Raw genomic sequence first — 16,825 nt, forward strand, 5'->3', positions numbered from 1 at the left:
CACCCCACAAAACACAATCTTAGCTACAAGACAATCCCTTAACTAAAAATGGCAGCACCACTATTGGGAACGTAGCTCAGAGTGACAACCAGGCAACTGGGATCCAGACATGCCACTGTTTATGTTCTCCAGGAGGCAGGCTGAGAACTTCACACAACTGGGCAGAGACCATGTTTCCAAGATGTTTTTCACATCTCTCAAAGGGCAAGAAGCCATCTGGGTAAGCCTTCCATACTGATTAAGGGGGGGGGGTTGAAAAATAGGGGGAACCAATAGCATTACAGTTACTAGGAAGTCATATCCACCCCCAGGTTACAGAAAAGATTCTGATGCCTTAGAGGGAGGAGAGTTCAAAAGAGTGGAACAGCCTGAAGGATAAAGGAGGAGGCAGCCATCAACAGTGAAAAATAGTAACACACCCTATATAAGCCCTTCCAGGCACGATTTCACCTTCCATAGGTCCCAATCCACAAGCCAAACAATGGGCAACTTATGGGAAGGACTCAAAGTCTAACACGTTGGGGGGTGGGGGGGAGAGAGCAGCCCATTCACCATTTATTGGGTTGCACTTAAGCTTTTAATGGGCAAATGCAAAGGCTTCTTTGGAGTTCCAAAACCTTATCCATCTCCTTTTCTTTTCAACTTCTCTCCAAAAAAATCAAGCCACAGATTATTTCCAATGCAATTTCCACAGGACAGCTTGCCCAAAAGCTCTTTGTGCAATGAAATATTTAAAGCAATATAAAGATATACACTGTAGTCCGAAAGACCCTGCAGAGGTTCATTCAAAAGCTGCAATTGTGTATTTTGGAATCAACATTGCAGAAGGTCCACCTTAGAAACACTGTTTTTCTCTATTATTATAACAACAACCCTAAATTGTTGTGAAATGGAGCCTGCCCAAACTTCCTTCTGCTTCCTAAAACAGAGGTTTATCCCCACCACTCTAGGGTTCTATTTCAGTGAAAAGGAACAGCTCTTTGGAATGCAACCCCAACACATCTGGTTGGGGCTCAGAAAGATGTCCTAAACACCAAGCCGACCCTTATATCAGGCTTCTCTGGCAGTTTGTGTGGTGTGGGGGTGGGCGTTTCCCTGGGATGAAAGCAGAGAGAGTCACCTGCCCCCTTGCAGAAGAGCTGAGCCGAGGGAGCGGCCTGAGCTCCAACCCTGAGACCAAGCGATGTGGAGGGAACAAAGGGAAAAGACGGGGTGCTGTCCTGTCTTCTTCACCAGCAACCCTGGCAATCAAGAGAAAAGCTTGTGGTTGGATTCTTGCTGAGTGTTTCATCTACAGTATCTGGTAAAGTTAAATGCAGCCTCTGGTGGCAGCACCTGCCTGCCTTCTCCAAGCAGATGGCCCTTGTACTTCTATAAAGGACCCAAATATAGCCCTCTGCCTCTTAAGCCCTTGTGCAGGAAAACAGGCAGGAGGGGGCAGAAAAAACAACCCAGAAAGTCGTTCGGTTCCCCCAAGAGCACAGCAGCCCGAAGGCCCGCAGTTACCACTGTGCCAATGCAGACGAGAGGCCGCTTGCAGGGATAACTTGATTCCAGAAATTGTCAAGAAAGGTTCTACTGCCCAAGCATCAGAGCTCATCATAACATGAAATTAGACATTGTAAATTGCACAAATATGATGAATTACATAAAATAGATGTGACTGCCATCATTTTCCCTCTCCCGTGCCTGGCAAAGACTCACCTTCAGCATCCTGCTCTCTAAAGAATTGACTAATTCAACCAAAGATGTTGTGGCATTCCTGCTACATGCTAAGCTAGAAACTCAGCTCTCTTAGTTCAAACCAAACTGAGTTAGGGTTTCACATGATGCATGAACCCTAAATGGGCTTTACACAAAAACCCAACCTGACATTTTGGATCCACCTTACAGATAAATGCTCTACAAACTTCAGTTGGACAAAACTGAATGGAACCAGAACAACCAAAAATAAACTGAATCAAATTAAGAGTAAATCAAGAGTAAATTAGAATAATTCCTTTAGTAACTCTCCCTTCTGCCAGATTAAAAATCACAATTAGGCGACAACTTCTAGAAGGACCCAAGGTTGTTCCAGGGCCCTAATTTGTACATATAGTCTAGATTAATATTTCTTAACCTCAACAACTTCCAGATGTATGAGCCTCAACTGCCAGAACTATGTTAAAGTGCACACATCTTGAAGTTGGTGGGGCTGGGAAGCTCTGGTCCCAGTCCAGATCCAACCTCCAGCCACTGTTTTTAAGGCTATACAAGTTTCCAGAACTATCACTGCTCTTTTCCAAAGGTTTTCTAAACCATTTGCCTCTCCCAGAAAACCAGGATGGGCGACTGAGAAAGTTGCATACTATTATTTGTGCTGGGGGTCCTATGCCAGGATTATGGCATTCAAAAACACAATCCATACTAGTCTCATAGGGCAGGTTACAACCTGACCAAAAGTTAAACCTCTTGGCTTTTTAAACCCACAATTTATTTATATACAAGCAGATGAACTATCAGAATAACAGAATTGGAAGGGACCTTGGAAGTTTTCTAGTCCAACCTCCTGCTCAAGCAGGAGATCTTGTACCATTTTAGACAAAGGGTTGCCTAGTCCCTTCTTGAAAGCTTCCAGTATTGAAGCAGCCACAGCTTCTGAAGGCAACTTGTTCATCTGATTGATTGTTCTCACTATTAGGAAGTTTCTCCTTAGTTCTAGGTTGCTTCTCTCCTTAGTTAGTTTCCATCCATTGTTTCTTGTCCTGCCTTCTGGTGCTTTGAAGAATAGGTTGACCACCTCTTCTTTGGGGCAGCCCCACAAATACTGGAAGACTGCTAGCATGTTACCCCTTCTCCTACACCCACAGGGTGTTGTGCCCTGTGATTCTTGGTGAGTGTATCTTGTCTTTTATGTACCCTGAGAGCATATGCACCAAAGACAAATTCCTTGTGTGTCCAAACACACTTGGCCAATAAAGAATTCTATTCTATTCCATTCTACTCCTTCTTTTCACTAGACTAGACATACTTAATTCCTGCAACTGTTCTTCTTAAGTTTTACCCTTCATCTTATCAAAGAATTGCCCTCAGGAAGAGAAGCCAAATGAGGTCTTCTATTGGACAGCCAGGGCAAGAGTGTTAGAGGGAAGGAAGGAGAGCTACAAGAGTTTGACCCCAATTAAAAGTAGGTCCTTTGTGGTGCAAACAGGCTTCTAGTTCAGAGCATATATCAGCACCCACCCACCAATTCACCCTCAAAGGCCTGGAGCAGGGATGTCAAACTGGATTTCTTCAAGGGCCGGATCAGCATTGTGGTTCTCCTCCGCAGGCCAGCAGGGGGGAGCAGAATGGGAGGGAGCCGGGATGGATGCCTCCTGCAGCACTTTGCCAGCCAAAAGGGGGCGTGGGAGGGCGTGTGCCCCCTCCCCCATGCCTCGTTTTCAACCTCCCCGGCTGAAAATGCCCCTCTCCACGGCCCGTTTTGGCCGGCAGAGGCACCGCAGGCCAGTCCTTTGATATTTCCAGGCCAGATTTAAGCCTTGAGTTTGACACCCCTGGCCTAGAGAGAATCCAGGCACAGTTCTCACTCTTCCGCCTACCATGTTGCATGACCTTGATTTATGACTCAAAGTTTTCTGACCCTCAGCCAATCGTGTATACAATATACTATGGCTAATTATTACTGGCTTATGGCAGTCTAAGGGGCCCTAGCAGCTTTTCCATGAAACAGACCCAACCTTTTCCCCCTGCCTGCCCTCCAACAAATCATGATTCTCTCTCTGAAAGGAGACCTGGATACCTTCTAGATTCCCAGCACTGGCCAGGTGGGTTGGTGAATTCTGGGCACTACAGTCTACACATCTGGAGGGTACCCAGCAGTGGTGGGTTGCTACTGGTTCGGGTGAACCGGTAGAGGCAGCAGTGGGAGGCTCCACCCACCCACCCAGATGCTTCTGCGCCATGTGCAGAAGTGTCACGCGTGCGCACCCGCGCCCACGAGTGAACCAGTAGTGATGGGTTTTGAAACCTGCCCCTTGCACCCAGGCTGGGGCAGGACAATAGCTGAAGGAAAACCAAAACATCCATTCCCAGGTCTTGCAGATAAGTGAGGGCTTTTGCACTGCAAATGTTTATTATTATTATTATTATTATTATTATTATTATTATTATTATTATTATTATTATTAATTTGATTTATATGCCGCCCTTCTCCGGAGACTCAGGGTGGCTTACAATGCGCGGATGATGGCTTCCATCCATTGTCTTGCCTTTTGGTGCTTTAGAAAATAAGTTGACCACCTCGTCTTTAAGTGGTACTAATACTTCATGTGATTTTGAGTCTATGTCTCTGTTTATACAACCAAGAATTGTATTAGTTTTTTTGGCTGCTGCTCCACACTGCTGGCTCATGTTTAAGTGGGACTCCAAGGTCCCTCTCACAGTTACTGTTTTTGAGCCAGGTTTTGCCCAATCTGAACCTTGAAGGATGTATGGTCAGAAAGAAGAAAGGCGTGACTGAACAGTTGTTCTCAGGATGGAATGAAAAAGGCACCAGACCTGATGAGCAGTTTGTTCAGTGGAGCCAGAAACACTTCCTGCAACATAAAGTCTGTGGAAATCTCTGCCATGCTCTGGACTGATGTGCTCCACTAAGACAAATGGAAACCAGAGCAAGCCAGAACCTCCAGAAGCAGGGTCAGGATGCCTTAAAACACCCCAAATTCAGACAAAAAGATAGTTCCCGAGTTCCTTAGAAGCTTTTTGCTGGGCTGGATTCAATCTGCCCCTTGCCCACTGGCCCAGACTCCATCAAGTCGGACAACAAAGAGACAGCCACTGCAGAGGCCACTGGAGGGAGTGCCTATCCACGCCCGTTGGAGCAGTACAGCTTTCAGCCAGACCACGTCGTTGGACACACTCTGGCCCCTCCAGATGCTGGTTATGGAATTCTGGGAGTTGAAGTCCACATATTTGGAAACTGCCGGAGTTGAGAAACAGTTCCAGATGAATAAGAAGACCAGCAAAGAACTCCCAAAGTGTTTCTGGGAAGAGATTCTCTGGCTCCCCAGGCTTCAGAGTTGCACCACCATGGAGGGAGCAGGAATTTCCCACCCCAAGATGTTTTCTCAAGGGATATGGCTGCCTTCCCATATTATTTATTTAAATTTATTGAGAGTTTTCAGTGGACTCTTGCAACTGTTCTCCTTCTCCATCTCTAGTCTTGACATTTTGCCTGAAGGAGGAAAATCCCAACTTTAGCAACCGGCAAATGCTTGCAATTGCTGAAGGGATTATGTTTAATTAAAGCAAACCTTCACTGAAAGAGGCCTTTTCATATCCTTAAGCTAATCAGAAGCAGAAGGCACTCCCAGTTTATGGCCCTGATTTCTTTTGGGGAGGGGGGGAGAGCACAGAAGCATGTTTCACCTTCCACCTGGAATGACTCCTGAGATTTCCAGCCCGACAACCAGATTTTCTTCCAATAGAAAGGGGCAGCTGGTACCGGGTGGGAGTTGCACATCTTGCAAGTAACTCAGTATTTCAGACCTACTGCCTCCTTCTTTCTCCATGTAGACAAGGAGTGGTTGTTTGCATAGCCAACTCCAACCAGCAGGACTTTGCCGTTTGAGAGAATTGGACTGAAATGATAAATCAGAGGTAGGCCATCCTTGGTACGGATGGCAATTAGGACAGCAATTATATCTGTCAAACCCTGGCTGTGAATTCCAGCCACACACTAACTAGGATTAGCAAACCACTGCCGTGTTCACGAAAGAGTGCACAGAACAAGATGTCCCCTCTCAATACAATGAAGCATAAAGGCACTCGTATGTATTTTAGTCTTGCTTAAAATGACTAAACCTGGCACCTCAATTTTCTTTAATGCCAGAACCAAAACGATGAAGCTTCAATCGATATACCAGCTTCTCTGCAATTACAACATAGCATATACAGAAACAGGGTTGGAAGGCACCTTGGAGGTCTTCCAGTCTGACCTCCTGCTTGAGCAGGAGACTCTTATATCATTTCAGACAAATGGCTGTCCAATCTTTTCCTAAAAGCCTCCAGTGAGGAAGCACCCACAATTTCTGGAGGCAAGCTGTTCCATTGATTAATTAGTCCCACCATCAGGAAATTTATCCTTAGTTCTAGGTTGATTCTCTGATAATCTTATCCTGCCCTCAGGTACTCGAGAGAATAAGTCAACCCCCTCTTCTCTGAGAGGAGAAGTACTGGAAGACTGCTATCAAGCCTCCCCTATTCCTTCTCTTCGTTACAATAGACGTACCTAGGTCCTTCAATCGTTTATCCTCTGGTTCAGCTTCCAGACCCCTTAACATCTTTGTTGCTCTTCTCTGCACCTTTTCTAGAGTTTCAGCATCTTTTTTTGTATCGTGCTGATCAGAAATGGATGTGGTATTTCAGTCTTACAGCGCAGTACAAAGCTGTACCAGCACTTCATGTGATCTTGATGCTATCCCTCTGTTGATGCAACCCAAGACTGCATCGGCTGTGTTGGCAGCTACATGGCTGACTCATATTTAAGTGATTGTCCACTAGGATTCCAACATCCCTCTCGCAGTTACTATTGTTGAGCCAGGTGCCACCTATTCTATATCTGTACACTTGATTTTTCTTGCCTAAGTATAAAACCTTACTTTTCTCTCCACTTAGTTTCATTTTGTTAGATAGGTAGGGCCCAGGGTTCAGCCTATCAAGATCCTTCAGGTTCTTGAGTATCATCTAGTGTTAGCAATTCCCCCCAAGCTTGGTGTTGTCTGCAAATTTGATGAGCTCCCCTTTTATCCCCTCATCTAAATTGTCGAAGGAAGAGATATTTCCTGATAGCAAGAACAATTGACCAATGGAACCGCTTGCCTCCAGACGTTGAGGGTGCTCCTTTACTGAAGGGTCTTAAGAGATTGGACAACCATTTGTCCAGAATGGTATAGAGTTTCCTGCTTGAACAGGGGTTGGACTGGAAGACCTCCAAAGCCCCTTCCAACTCTGTTATTCTTTTTTTTCCTAGAGGGGCAACTCTGACATGCTTTGAGTTATCCCTCCTCCCCTAGGAGCTTCCCAATGCCTCATGTAGGATGCCACTGCATGGGAGCAAGGCATGACCAAGACCTTAGAGAGCAGGAGCAACTGTGCCAGCTGGCAAAAGAGTGGCTGCTACCACCAAGGTCAGCCTAAAACCTGCAGAGACCCCTTTGAAGGCCATAAATACCTGGAGAAGGTAGGACCAAATATTTGGGGCTTCTGGAAACAGCAAAGCAGCTGCCTTAAGCTTTGCAGAAAAAACCTCAAGGCACCCAATTCAGTCATTAAGAGCTCCCAAATCACTCCCAGCCCCAATGGTTTTTGGGGAGCCATCTGGGTTCAGGCCTTGCAAGATTTGAGAACAGACATGTCCATGTAAGCCTGCTGCACCTCTGCCTCACCTCTAAGTGAAATAAACTTCTGCTTTTAGCTCAAACATGTTTTTTTGGGGGGGGGAGTCCTGTCCCGTCACCCACATTGTGGAATCCTCCCTTGCCTTAGGAAAGGTCTCGCCCTTTGCACTTTCCTGACGATGATAAAAGCTTCCTTTGGCAAGTGCGATGAACCCAATGCTCCTCAACCTCCTCACTGTTGTCTTTATTAGCTACGCTTGCTAACCTGCAAAACATTTGATTGCTTTCCTTGTTCCTGTCAGTTCTTCTCTGGACACAACACAAATTGTGTGCAAAAGATGGAATACCCTCACTTCTTTAGGTACAAAGGAGTTAGAGATTTGTCCCAAGCTGGCAGAGGGTGCAATTAAAACACAGGTGCAAAAGCCGTTAGAAAGGGTTGCCCAGGTGCGAATAGGCCTGGCCCAGCCAAAGGGTGACTGGAGTAGGGATGGTAGCATTCCCAAAACCTTGGCATATTTGTTCCCAACAGCCTGTTCCACCAGAAAACTGCCTCTGGTAGAGCCAAACGGTTAAGAGACGGGGCAGGTTGGGCGCTGAACAGGAAACCACAAACATCCTGTTCAAAGATGCCTTCCCCCAAAGCAGCAGAGGGAAATACTCGGTACATGTGGCTTATTTTTAGCAGCGTTCATGAAGGAAGGGCTCTGCATCCTCAGTCGACATTCACGGTTCATCTTGCAGGCATCCACCTGGTTAGAGGAGGGCTTCCCACTCTCAGCCCTGGGGGAGGAGAAGGGGGGTCTGGGGCAGAGCTTAATGACTCCTAAGTCCCCACTTCAGTTAAGCACCTGCAATAAGAAGATTCAACATGTCTACAAGCAGGAGAAAAGCACCCTGCTGTAGTGGGGGGGGGGGAGAGAGGGATTTATTTTTAGGCACCACACCATCTTATTTTAGTTCTTATTTAGCTCTTATTTTAACCAAAACTCACTTCTTTTTTAAAAAAATGATTTAAAAAAAGAGAGAAAGAACATTAATGTGATTTTAGTTCTTTCTCCTCCCTCTTTAAAGTTACATTACGTAATTCCCTTCTCTCCATATTCAACCCTTTTCAATCAACAGATCCAAAAATCTCCAACTCATTTTTTTGGATTTTCAGCCAAAACTCCATAAAATTTCTAGACTTTTATCAAAGTACTCGTTTTATCTCTGATCAAATAGGTCAATTTTATCATTTCTGCAGATTCTGCCCTCTTCATGGTCCACTCCTCCCTTGTATTTCACTATTTTTCCTTGTTGTGCGTATGGAAACTGCAATGCCTTATACAAAACCAGTCCTTCATGGGGGTCTTTTCTAAGTGGCCGCCCATAAGTGCCAAAAAAATCAATTCTGGTTTCAGCTGACCAGAGCCCACTTTGGATGGCCACTCTCACTAGAGGTGAGCACCTGGCAGGGCCAGTCCTCTAACATCGGTCAACCCCAAGGGGCTGAAAGGGACACTTCATCCTTCACGTCCCTCCGGAGGCTCTGCTATTTGTCCTCCTGGTCTAGCTTGCAATACAAGGCTGCCCCCTCCCTCCCCTCTCCCCCCCCTCCCTTCACTGTTTCGGGCAATAAGGCTGCCGCTCACAGGTGTTTTGGGCTGGAGATTACGAGACAGAGAGAGACACAGGACAGTTTGAGAAAGCCAACCATCACATTTTGCTAATGTGTTTCCTAGAATCACAAGAAGCTGAGGATTGGACAATCATTGTTTATTGAATTCAACTGTCATTGGAGCCTGCACAATATACTAGGCCTTAGGCTATGGCTTAAAAAACAGGGGACAGCAATATGGCGTCATTGCTCTACAGTGGATGTATGACAATCAGCTGAATGAACCATAAGCTATGATTGATAATCATTTATTAGATTCATGTAATATCCTAGGTTTCAGCTAAACAAACCACATTATAACTTAATGTAATATGTAAACACAGTCAGAAAGCACAGATCTGTGAAATAAGAGGCACCTCTGACTACCCCCAAATAGCATAATCGAACTGCCACAAAATGAAAATTTGCAGAAAACGTGTTACACATAAGCTGTTGCAGGGACAACTGCATTCATTATAGGCAGAAAGATTATATTTCTAAACAAAGCCCGTCTCCATAAGATCTCCATTGCTTCAGTGCCCCTTCAGGAGTTGGAAGTTAGTTCCTTGGGATCCCTGGGCAGCAGATCCGGGTTGGACAAGATTCTTCGTTTAAGAGCTCAGCGTTGGGTAGGTTGGCCCAACATCTCCCAGGGACTTTGCCTGGGCCAGAGGAACTAGAACTCTTCAGCACTTGACCCATCCCCTACACTAAAGAAGTGACCAGAGTCCAGGATTTCACCGTTGCTAAGCCCTTCCTTTTCTTGTCCCTGCCACAGGTAGGCAAACCTGGGCTGCAGAAGTGTGGGGTCTAAAACTTCGTCTTCTCCAAAATAACCCCACCAGGGCGAGTCCAGCTTGCAAAATGTCCACGACCCCTTTGTGAAGGCCTTGTCCTTTGCTACCACAGGCAGGCAGAGTCAGAGCTGGATAAGAGGCTTCCCCAAGATGACCATTTCTGGCCAAAGCTATTTCTGGAGCAGACCTCATCGTCTGGGCAGGCCCAGTGACCCAACCATCACTTTTCTGAGCAATCGGACTTCTCGGCAGTTACTCAGCCAACACGATGAGCCATCACAGGATCAGAAGTGCCCCACCCGGATGGATCCTGGTCTTTGCTGGGCGGTATTTTTAAGACTGTCCCAAGAGTCTTTACAGGACTGTGCCTGTCTTCTTAAAACTTCCTTTTTTGACCAAACTACTTTACAACTGTTTTTGTCAGATTAGAAAACATGGAAAGAAGGAAACAAGGCCTGTGCTAAAAAGACATTAGTCTGCCCTTGGATATCGAAATAGTTTTCGAATGGTGAAAAATTTTCCGCCACACGAGCGTTTCTCACAAATTAGCTGAGTGCATGAGGGAGCAAAAAGGAACAGAAGAATATCGTAAGTCTCACAGGGTATTGTCAGAAAAGGTGCAGGGCAAATTTATCCAGAAGTGCCCTCTGGTATTAACCATTCTTACCTACCCCAGCACACTGCAGAGCAATCTCCTTGTGACTTTGCTAGCCTCCGTGCAAACATAATAGACAAAACCACCTCAGAAATCAGCGTGGTTCTCTTATTGCAAAGGCCGTGCTAATGAGCCTGTCTCAAGCTGATGATGAAGAATACATATAAAAGCAGAGCAGGCCTCCTGAAGGGGGAAAAAAACCCCCCCATCTCTGCTTTCATGATTCTCTGCCTATTTTGCAGGGAAACAAACGGTACCTGCTCATTCCTTTTTTCCCGCATCAAGGTTTTCGAACATTTGATGTGGCAGAAGCCTTCCATGGAGGATCAGTTTGGTGTGGTGGTTTAGGCACCAGGCTAGAAATTTGGAGACGGTGAGTTGAAAGGTACAAAGCAAGAACAAAGTAAAGAAATTCTACCTATCAGGCACTGAGTAGAATTCCACTTAATTCAATTTAGATAACAATCCTGCTCTTCCAGAGGTACTACATTGAGTCCATTTTGCCTGGACTTATTGGTTGTAGCCTCTGCTCGGAAGTTGAGAAGCAGACTGTTGTATTTCATTAATATTGATGATAGCAAACTTCAAACTACCAAATTAACTCAAATTAACAAATTTAAAGTAATGGTTTCTGCAGATGATAAGCAGCACAGATAAGGTGGAAATCTGCAACACCCTGAAGGAATCCTCTCCCATTTTAAAGGGCCAACTCACAGGTAGAAGCAACTTAGTTTGGAAGTTGTGCTACTACATCTTGGCTCCAGAACAGCTATGCAGCCTCCCTTGATGGGGCTCAAAAGGGGCTGTTTGTAGGAGTTCACCAATAATTCTATTTCAAGGAGGGAGAATAGGATAAAACTGCATGAAAGAGGCATTTGGGTTTCCTTCATTAGGAAGACCAGAAGGTGGAGCAAACCAATCCTCACTTGTCAAGCAACCACACGCCAGCAGCTTCCCCCAAATTGTGATTTTGAGTCATAATAAAGTCCTTGCACTCTCTTAATACCTTTCAAGAAGGGCAAGACTGCTTAAGGGCAGGAAATGTATTAAGAAAGGGGTGACACTGATTATTCTAAATCGCTCTGGGGGACCGAGAAGCTGGAGGGACCGTATGGGGAGGGTATCAGGAGCTCCAGTTATTAAGAATTTCCCCCAGCTGGCAGACCCCATTCTAGCTGTAACATCCCACAGAGGGAGAAGAAACATAGTCCTCTTGAAAATGGCAGCTGCTCTTTTGCTAAGCCGGTTCCTCCGCTCTCTCCTAAAGCAATCTGGGGTTTTACTCTCTTAAGCCTCAACTGGCCAGGAGTTAGGGGGGCCCGTCACCAGAACCATCTTGGGGGGGAGGGGCACAAACCAAGGGAGACTGTTCATCTACTGTGCCTGCTTGTACTAAAGGCATCCTCTTTACTGAGGGGGCTGAAAAAGTCTAGGAATCAAGAAGGAATCAGTCAAGGTGAGGAGCTCCTGTCCTTCTTGACAGCCATTGGCTGCACTCATATTGCAGGCTGAGCCACTCTTGGTTACATAAAACAGTATTTGTCAACTTCAGCAACTTGAAGATGGGTGGACTTCAACTCCCAGAATTCCCCAGCCAGCATAGAGTTGGGAGTTAAGCCCACCCACCTTCAAGTTGCCCAGGTTCAGAAAGAGACATAAAAGAAATCTGAACCTTGTGTTCAGTCAAACCATGTTTGCAAACATAGTAATGGAATTCAAACGACATGCCAAGTCAAAAATATACAAGCTACATTTTGGTTTAGTGTGTTACACAAAACAAACTATTATTTGACTCCACCTTTCTGTCAGAACAAGCCTATCAGGCAGCCCAGATTGCATTCATTCTGCATGTTTTCAGAACTGATCAGTCTCTCGGGGCGCTCACATTTTCCAACCTTAAAACTGTTACATGAATGTTAACTGAAATACAATGATCATATTTGTTCCTGAACAATACGGCGCATGACTAAATCAAAATGACGTTTGACAACAGTTTTTAGGAATTTCCCAACCCGTGTAGAGAACGATTGCCTTCAGCCCTCACTTCCTCAGCAAGGCTTGAAACCAGCTTCCCCTCGCCTTGGTGGTGCCACCTCAGGTAGCCCAATCTGATTGGCAAGGATCACCTCGCCACCAGATCCACTCGGGAGGCAACTGGCCAGAACATTCGCAGCTTCCTCTCAGCCCCAAATTCCTGGAAGGAGCCACTCAAGCACAGCTCTTTGGCGCAAGGCCAGCATCCCAGAGAACTATCTGAGCTACGAAAATCCAGATGAGCACTAGATGGCACAAATAATCCTCATTTCCCCTATTTCATTACTATCATCTAGTGACCAGTGGATTTTTGCTATGTGTGAATCCCACCCCCCAAATATATCTTAGTGCCTCCTATGTCACTGTCATTTTTTCTTGTCACTGACTCAGCTTTCCATCCTTCCGAGGTGGATAAAATGAGGACCCAGATTGTTGCGGGCAAGATGCTGACCCTGTAAACCGCTCCGAGAGGGCTGGAAAGTACTGTGAAGCGGTATATAAGTCTAAGTGCTGTTGCTATCACAACTAAAGTTCCAGGACAAAGGGAAGCTCAAAATAATGTAATAATTCTTTGAGCTATTTCAGCTGGTTAGTTTTGTTGCAAAGAATTGATTCAGGTGACAGTTCAAAAAAAATATTCTGAATGGGATCCAAAGCAGAGATATGCCCCTCCCTTAAGAGCTGTGCATAATTTAAAAATTGAAAATTCTCTTCAGAAATATATGCTTCCTTTAAAGCAGGAACACTTCCCTGCTTAGCTGAAAATACAGAATCCAATTCTGCGTAATGGTTTGGTTGCAGATTGGCCTAACACTAGAAAAATGTGGGGAAACTAGAAAAAAATCATTCTAGTTTTCTAGAAAACAAGACAAATGTGGAGTAGACATCAGCACTGGATATGTTTATAACAGGCTGACAAACCGTACTCAACAAGTAGTCCTTAATGGGACTACACCTACATGGAAGGAAGGAAGCAGAGGGGTAACACAGGGTTCTGTCTTAGGTCCTGTACTCTTCAATATCTTCATAAATGACTTAGATGAGGGAAAAGAAGGGGAACTCATCAAATTTGCAGATGACACCAAGCTGGCAGGAATAGCCAACACCCCAGAAGACAGGTTTTGGTCACATCATTACAAAAAAGATGTTGAGACATTGGAAAAAGTGCAAAGAGCAGCAACTAAGTTGATTAAGGGCTTGGAAACAAAAACATGGAACTGTTGCAGGAATTGGGCACGGCCAATCTAGAGAAAAGAAGGACTAGGGGTGACCTTATAGCGGTATTCCAGTATTTGAGGGGCTGCCACAAAAAAGAGAGGATTAATTTATTTTTTCCAAAGACCAGAAGGCAAGACAAGAAACAATGGATGGAAACTAATCAAGGAGAAAAGCAACTCCTAGGTGGAATTAAGGAGAAACTTCCTAATAGTGAGAACAATTAGCCAGTGGAACAGAAGTTGCCTTTCAGACATTGTGGGTACTTAATCACTGGAGGCTTTTAGGAAGAGACTGGACAGCCACCTATCTGACATGGTATAGGGTATCCTGCTTGAGTAGGGGGTTGGACTACAAGACCTCGAAGGTATCTTCCAGCTCTCTTCTGATTGATTGATTGATTGATTGATTGATTGATAAGTTTTATCAGAGGCTTGGAAAGATTTATTAGTTCCTTTTGTTTAAAGTGCACAGCAAAGGAAGCCTAAGAAAGATTTTTCCCTTCTTCTCTTGAATGTAGGAACAAAAACAAGCCTTATCTCCATTCTCTCCCTGCCCAGAAACAGGAACACACCTTTACTTTTAGAATTTGCTCCTTTCCCAAATATGACCACCACGTTCCAAATAGGTTTTTTTGCACACTTAATCCATAAAGAAATTATCAACATCTTTATCTTTGGCTGGCAGCTTTCAAACCTTCAGACCAGTGATGTAAAATAAAATTCATTCCTTAATTAGCCTTGCATTTTTCTGGAGCCTTGGAATAAGGTTAGAGGTTGCAAAGCACAGAGCAAAAGCCAGATGGCAGTAACTAGCTGGCTTTCTGACTCCCTCTGCTGTCGTCTAGTGGACAGCTGGACTTTTGTAAATCACATTATTCCCACCAGTCCTTTGCTATCTTGAAGGCAGGAGCCCAAACCAACAGCCTTTTTCTTTTGACTATCTTTTGGTCTGAGGACTAACTCGAGCCAGCTTGGGCTCTGCTTTGAAAGTGAGGAAGATCCTCCACTCTGTCTCCTTGGGGGGGGGGGGGGGGGAGAGAAAGGCAGTCTGTGCCGGAGAGCCACTATTCCCCTCCTTTTCCATTCAAGACCTTCTTCAACATGACTCCAGTTTAGCTGGACAGGAAAGTCAGGCTGACCTGCCCAGGAGCCGGGCCAGTTCCCCATTTCCTTGGCTTCCCTTGCCTGCAAAACTCCCCAAGCAAGGGGGGGGGGGGGACAGGTGGGCTCTACGACCCCCCCTGCCACTCTGCCCTGCGGCCTCTATTCTCGAGACGAGTGGGGGGTGGGGGGCTGGAGGGGGAGGCTTCTCAAACAAAGGCAGAAGCAGAAAGCAGGAGGCGGCCAAGAGGGGAAAGACCGCTCACAGGGGATGACCAATCCAGCCAGGCTGCTGTCCGTCCGGTGGGCTCATCTTCTGCTGCAGATCTGGGACTACATGCAGTCATGTAAGATGTCCGGCCTACAAAGGTCCTGGGGCTCTCTGGGATCAGAATGGGACAACTCGCCACAGTCAACTTGCCACAGGACAACAGAACAAATCAATTCAATTATTTAAAATGTAAAAAATATTTTAATTATTGTCATTCACATTTCATTTTGTCCCTCCTTTGGCATCCTTTCTTTAATGGCTCTGTTCCATGATTTCTTTGATACCTATAACTCTAGTCCTGGGGCAAGTTGGCCCTGGCGAGTTGTCATCGACCCTCCAGGACATAGAAATCCTGGCAGGAAGAGGAAGGCTCAACCTCCTGGCAATTTAAGGACACGGAGCTGAAGCTGCACAGCTCCTGGGTCAAACACAGCATCAGTGAGCCAAAATCGGAATTTGTTTAAGGAGCAAATAACTTCACCGATCTCAGGGGACTTTTTAGGAGAGAGTAAATTTGGCAATCACTAAAGTGGAATTAGCTGCCTTTTGTCTTCCAGATACTGTGGGGTGGTTTTTGTGCACAACCATATCTGGATTCAGATTGTATCAAACCATTATTAAACACAGTTTGTTAAACAAGTCACAAATGGAGGGATCCACACAACCAATTAAAGCAGCTTATTAATCACAATACATATTTTTCTACCCATGTATTAGATATTAGCTCTCCCTCAGTTCTGTATCATGTATAAGTTGCACAAGCATTCCCTCCTTCCTTGTGATAAATAAAAGTAGGAAAGATACTATTTCATACAGTGTATCCCCAAAAATATCACGTGTCCTGAAAATAAGGCCAAGCCTGATTTTTGGGGTGGGCATAAATATACCCCCTCCCCCAAAATAAGCCCTAGTGAAGGGGTGGGCATGGCCAGCACAAGAGGCAGCCCTTCCCTTCCCCGGTCAGCTAATGGCAGCTCAGCCCCTTAATCGCAACCCACGGATCAGCTGAGCTGATCGGGAGCTGCCTCTCTGTTCTATCTCTCCCCAGTGTTCTTGGCGCTCGCCTGCCTCCCATCCATCCATCCCTCCCCCTTGCCTGCAAACTCTAGCCCCACTCACAAGAGAGCAGCCACCTGGCACCTCTTGCCATGTAGTGCCCACCTAGCAGATAGGCCCCCCTCCGGCCGGGCACAGCACCACTGACCAACCGAGCGGTAAGAGGCCGGTCGGGCCAGCCGCCTGCTGCCGAGTCCTCCAGGAGCCAGGGCAGAGAGTTTTCTGGCAGCGGCTGCTCTAGGAGTGCACTTCCCGCTCTATGGTTCTAACTCCATGTGAGGCTGCGGCTCCCTTCGCTGCTTCTCTGCCCCGGCTGCCAGAAGACATGGCAGCAGGCAGCTTCTCCACTTCCAGCAGCTTTCAGCCAGGGTTTGTCTTGCGGCCCACCCCACCCCATCCCTCGCCTCACCTGCCACCCCCAAATTGCGCCCCACCACGAGACGCGCATCTTACTGGAGACTAGCAGCTTCGTTGTGTTCCTTGCCATTGTGTCCAGGAAACATGTAAAAAAAAACCTTCTCACGAGTTCGAGAAGTTTGACTGAACTAGCAAGGAGGGTTTTTTTACAACGTGTTTCCCTTGACACAACGGCAGGGAATGCGATGGAGCTGGAAAGGTAACGTGTGTCTCGCTTCTCGCCCACCCCACTTGCCAGAAATGAATCTTTGTGAGACTC

General features: G+C 46.0%; 1 protein-coding gene across 1 annotated transcript in view; it reads right to left on the reverse strand.

Moving 5' to 3' along the window:
- MSN (moesin) overlaps positions 1-16,825 on the reverse strand; it is a 61,849-nt gene that overhangs the window by 30,296 nt on the left and 14,728 nt on the right. The window lies entirely within an intron of this gene.

This window comes from Pituophis catenifer, unplaced genomic scaffold (genome assembly GCF_029215685.1).
Source record: "Pituophis catenifer annectens isolate HBS135680 unplaced genomic scaffold, rPitCat1.0.hap2 SCAF_11, whole genome shotgun sequence".
NCBI lineage: Eukaryota > Metazoa > Chordata > Lepidosauria > Squamata > Colubridae > Pituophis > Pituophis catenifer.